The sequence below is a fragment of the Hemiscyllium ocellatum genome, chromosome 25 (genome assembly GCF_020745735.1).
Source record: "Hemiscyllium ocellatum isolate sHemOce1 chromosome 25, sHemOce1.pat.X.cur, whole genome shotgun sequence".
Taxonomy (NCBI): domain Eukaryota; kingdom Metazoa; phylum Chordata; class Chondrichthyes; order Orectolobiformes; family Hemiscylliidae; genus Hemiscyllium; species Hemiscyllium ocellatum.
The window spans coordinates 57,777,984-57,783,983 of record NC_083425.1 but is presented as its reverse complement, the minus strand read 5'-3'; positions in this window follow the sequence as shown (position 1 = coordinate 57,783,983).

The window sequence follows — 6,000 nt, the reverse complement described above, 5'->3', positions numbered from 1 at the left end:
AGAAAACATTACTCTCAATCTAACACTTGTCCTGCTCTGGGGAATGTATAATGGAACAATGTAAGGAGCTTTTTTGAATCTGTTGCCCAAGCTGTCATTAGAGAGTTTGATGTGAATAAAATGAAAGGAGGTCTATCTCACTGAAGAATGCTTCAAAAGCAGACACTGGTTGCGTCATCTGCCCCATTTCCAGCACTCGCATCAATCACCTCATTGAGAATAATATTAATACAGAGAGTAAAGAAATCATCAGTTTCTGTCCAGGGTAGTATTCTGGAGGAACAGAAAATGTCCTAAACATTTCTCTACTGCATTCTCAATGTTTCACACTCTGTCTTAGTCTTTTGATGATGATTCAAATTTGATGTTATTTAGTTGCTCACTGATGAAAATAGTTTATCCTCATTTATCTGAAATTTGAAGCCCTTCTCTCAGATCTCAGCTGAGATTTTTGCTTTGATGAAAAAATCCACAATTTCCCTAATCGCCGTCGGTAACTGAAGCCTTTCTTCACCGGGATCCTCTCAGTGAATCTCTGCTGCATCTCTCCATGGCCTTAATATCCTTCCAGTGAAAGATCACCACAACCTGGCCCAGGATTCCAACTGCAGCCTAACTGATGGTGAGGAGGCTTACTTAACCTCTGTCCTTTTGTAGTCTATACCGTGAATTATGAAACCTCAGATTACATTGCTTTTGTAATCATTTTATCAACTTTTTCCCCCTCCTATTAAAAGTTTTCGTGTGTGAGCTTCTTGTAGGTTTTGGAGATATTAACAGAATATGACTGAGAGATGTTGAGGTAAAATGTCTAATCTACTATGTATTATGGGAAAAAGAAGTTTAATCTGATTTAGAAGCTCAAACAGGTACTTCAGTGCAGACATGTTGACATGGCAACACTGAGAGGCCATTCCATTGTACAGAATTGTCTCCTTGGAAACTCAAATCAGATCAGAAAAAAGGATAATGTTTACATGTTATTGAACACAATGTAAACTTAAACACAAGTCAGTGAAAGAATAAATTCTACTTTTGTGATATTTTTTAAGTTTAATTGAGAGACTGTCAGAAATAACAGAATTAACAGGAGAGTTTTTGGGTTAATGAAGCAAGTGACTGAAGAAAGTAACTGCTGGAAACCAAGAAATATGTTGTTGTAGTCACAGATGAGATAAATTCCAGCTGTCTTTTCCTTAATTCTTAACAACACCCAGCAGACAAGATAAGGAAAGGCTAGGGTTAGAGTTGGATCACTCTGAGGGGACACTGAAGTAAGGGGTCAGTTGGAGATCAAACTCATGTTGCCCGAATTTGCATCCAGCAGCGTACCTTGTGTGAGTAAATGTGTATACATGGGACTTATATATTTACTCTGATTCAGTAAAAGATACATTAGGCGAGGGCTATTTTGAATGGAGCATTAGAGGATGTGGGGTGACCCATCGAGGTTTACAAAATCATAAGGGACGTGGCTGGGTGGATACCCAAGATCTTTCTTTTTCCCCAGAGTGGGGAGTTCAAAATTAGAGGGTATGTGTTGAAGATGAGAGGGAAAAGTTTAAAAGGGGCCTGGGGGTAACACTTTCACACAGAGGGTGGCGCATATATGGAATGTGCTGTCAGAGGAAGTAGTGTAGACTGATACAATTACAACATTGAAGAGGCATCTTGATGGATGTGTTTAGAGGGAATAAGGGCTAAATGCTGGCAAATGGGACCAAATTAATTTAGAGTACCTGGTTGGCATGGACGTGTTGGATTGAAGGATCTGTTTTCGTGCTGTGTAACTCTATGACTACACCCCTGGTCAAAGGCTTCGAGTTACAAGACACTTCATTACCTTTTCCTACAGAATAGACTGACCTTCTCATCCAAAATCCACACTGATTTAAAATGCTTGCGTTTCCAGATTTGATTCCATTAAATATCCGGTCCAAAATGACATTGGAGTAGGCCTCCTGTGCCAGAGCTCACCTGCTCTGACCACTTTTCTTTCCCTCATGTACCTTGTCCTGAGCTTGGATGGCATTAGCAGGAGCTTGGGTGAACCCAGGAACCTCAAGCCAGGCCCAGGGTACAGACCTTGGCGAGTAGGCCCAGGATGTGGGGATCCAGTGCGGAAGAGAGTGGGCTCTGCAGTCTGAATGAGCCCCTACTTCCTTTCCCAGAGCAAGCACAGGACTTGTTACATTAGCAGAGGTGATGTCGGCCCAGCGGCAAACAATGGTGCCTGAGGATCAGCAACTTCACTTTTGGTTGGGTCTGGTGCTGCCAATGGTGAAGCAATGGCAGAAGGGGGGTTCAACAGCATTGATATGGTGGACCCAGCAAGAGAGATAAGACTGGTTGGTCTGGCACAGGTATTTGGGGAGGCAGTGGCAGAGTCATGTCAGCTCAGTGGCAAAAGTGGAACCTGAGAATTGATGACTTTGATGTTGGTTGGGTATGGTGTAGTTGGCAGCGAAACAATGGCAGCGCTCACAGCACTCGTGCTGATGAGCTGGCTCAGGACTGATGGACTCTTTTCAAACTATATAACTTTTTGGCTTATTCTTAAATTATTCAAAACGGAGCCTTATCATGGTGACAAATGAAAGCTGTTCGCTGTATTTTATTGTATTCTTCCTGTAAAATACACCTGACAATAAAATCAAAATCAAACAAACTTGAAGGCAAAACTTGTCAGAGGCAGGATCTGAAATGAAGCAGTAAACAAAAACTGGAAATATTCAATACATTAATGGAATGAGGAATGCATCAGACTGCAAGAAAACATTCAGCAACAGGTGCTGAATAATACAAAGAAAATTTACAGACAAGGAACAGTCCCTTCGGCCCTCCAAGCCTGAGTTGATCCAAATATACTGTCTAAACCTGTTGGTCAATTCCTAAGCATCTGTATCCCTCTGTTCCCCACCTACTAACGCATTTATCTAGATGCATCTTAAATGAATCTGCCGTGCCTGCCTCTACCACCTCTGCTGGCAACACCTTCCAAACACCCACCACCCTCTGTGTGAAGAACTTGCCACATGTAACTCCCTTAAACTTTCCACCTTTCACCTTGAAAGCGTGACCTTTTATTATTGAAACCTTCACCCTGGGAAAAAGCTTGTCTCAATCCACCCTGTCTATACCCTTCATGATTTTATAAACCTCAATCAGGTTTATAACCCTCAACCTCCTTTTTTTCTAATGAAAATAAACCTAACCTTCTCAACCTTTCTTCATAGCTAGCACCTTCCACACCACGCAACATCCTCGTAAACCTTCACTGCTCCCTCTCCAAAGCGTCCACATCCTTTGGGTAATAGAACATAGAACATAGAAAAATACAGAGCAGTACAGGCCCTTCGGCCCTCGATGTTGCGCTGACCAAAGCCTACCTAACCTACACTAGCCCAATAACCTCCATATGCTTATCCAATGCCCGCTTAAATGACCATAAAGAGGGAGAGTCCACCACTGCTACTGGCAGGGCATTCCATGAACTCATAACCCGCTGAGTAAAGAATCTACCCCTAACATCTGTCCTATACCTACCACCCCTTAATTTAAAGCTGTGTCCCGTAGTAACAGCTGACTCCATTAGCGGAAAAAGGTTCTCACTGTCAACCCTATCTAAACCCCTAATCATCTTGTATATGTGGCGACCAGAACTGTACACCGTATTCTAAATGCGGCCGAACCAATGACTTACCAGCTCTTATACTCAATACTCCGTCCAATGAAGATAAGCATACCATATGCCTTCTTGACCACTATCCACCTTCAGGGTACAATGGACCTGCACTCCCAATTCTCTCTGCCCACCAACTTTTCCCAAGGCTCTTCTGTTCATTGTATAATTCGCTCTAGAATGAGTCTTACCTAAATGCATCACCTCACATTTGTCTGGACTGAAAACCAACTGCCACTTTTCCACCCAACTCTCCAGTCTATCTATATCCTTTTGTATTCTCTGACAGTCCCTTATGCTTTCTGCTACTCCATCAATCTTCATGTCATCTGCAAACTTGCTGATCATACCAACAGTGCCCTCTTCCAGATCATTTATGTATATTACAAACAGCAGTGGCCCCAATACTGACCCCTGTGGAACACCACTGGTCACCTTTCTCCATCTTGAGAAACTCCCTTCAACTCCTACTCTCTGCCTCCTGTTGCTTAATCAATTCTTTATCCACCGAGCTAGAACACCCTGCACACCATGTGACTTCACTTTTTCCATTAGTTTACCATAGGGAACCTTATCAAACACCTTACTAAAGTCCATGTATATGACATCAACCTTCATCTATCAATTTGGTCACTTCCTCAAAGAACTCTATAAAGTTGGTAAGGCACGATCTCCCCCACACAAAACCATGTTGCCTATCACTGATATCTTTTCTAAATATAAATAGATCCTATCCCTCAGTACCTTCTCCAGCAACTTTCCCACCATTACATCAGGCTCACTGGTCTGTAGTTACCCGGAATATCCCTACTACCCTTCTTGTATAGGGGGACAACATGAGCAACCCTCCAGTTCTCCGACACCTCACCTGTGTTTAAGGATGCCACAAAGATATCTGTCAGGGCCCCAGCTATTTCCTCTCTCTCCTCCCTCAGCAACCTGGGATAGATCCCATCCAGTCCTGGGGATTTGTCCACCATAATAACCTCTAGCCTACCCAAAATATCTTTCCTACTTACGTCAACGTGATCCAGATGAATCAAACTTCTATCTCTCATCTCAAGATTCATCATGTGTAACACTGATGCAAAGTAATCATTCAGAATCTCACCTATTCTCTCAGGTTCGACACACAGCCTTCCTTCGTTATTCTTTAGTGGACCAATCCTTTCTCTAGTTACCTGCTTGCTTTTTATATAAGAATAAAATGTTTTGGGATTCTCCTTAATTCTGCTCGCTAAAGCTATTTCATGACCTCTTTTAGCCCACTTGATTTCTTGTTTAAGACTTATCCTACTCTTCCGATATTCTTCCAGGGCCCGTTTTGTTCTTAGCTGCCTAGACTTTATGTATGCTTTCCTTTTCCTCTTGGCTAATCATAGAATTTCTCCTGTCATCTATGGTTCACGAATCTTGCCCTTCCTATCCTTTGCCTTCAACGGGACATGCCTATCCTGCACTATATTTAACCTATCTTTGAAAGCCTCCCACATCTCAAATGTGGACTTCCCTTCAAATAGCTTTGTCCAATCCACATTTCCCAGCTCCTGCCTAATTTTGATATAATTGGCCTTGGCCCAGTTTAGTACTCTTCCCTTAGGACCACTCTCTTCTTTATCTGTGAGTATTCTAAAACTTACAGAATTGTGGTTACTGTTGCCAAAGAAATCCCCCACCACAACTTCTAGTTGGAGGACATAATTTGTCCAGTTCTGTATGCCCCAGCAACTGTTCAAGTTTTTATCATCAGGTCGCTCGTTACAGAAGTTACTACAGTGGAAGTGTAGAAGGAGGTCGCTTGGCCTATCATGGCTGCACCATTCCTCCGAGTCTTTGAATTTAGTGTCAATATCGCGCCTTTTCCCACTTTACCTCTGTAGGTTGCTTTCAGTTAAATAAGGTTTAGAGGAATATGGACCAAATGCTGGCAAGTGGGACTAGATTAATTTAGGATATCTGGTCGGCATGGACGGGTTGGACTGAAGGGTCTGTTTCCATGCTGTATAGCTCTATGACTCTCTGACTCTTGAATGCTTCCATTCAAACTGCCTCCATCATACTGCCATTCCACAAGAATTCATTGAGTGAAAAGCTTTTCTCACCTCACATTTTCCTTTTTATAAACTTAAGACTCTGTACAGTGGTTCTCAATCTGTTTCTGAGAGAGAACAATTACCCTCTCTCCACTCTTCCTAGCCCATCATGATTTTAAAAACTGCTGTCAAACCTCCGTTTCACCTTTTCCAATCTTTCCTCAAACTGAAGTAAATTTGAAGGTTGATAGTAATAATTTGCAGATGACATCAATTGGGTGGATA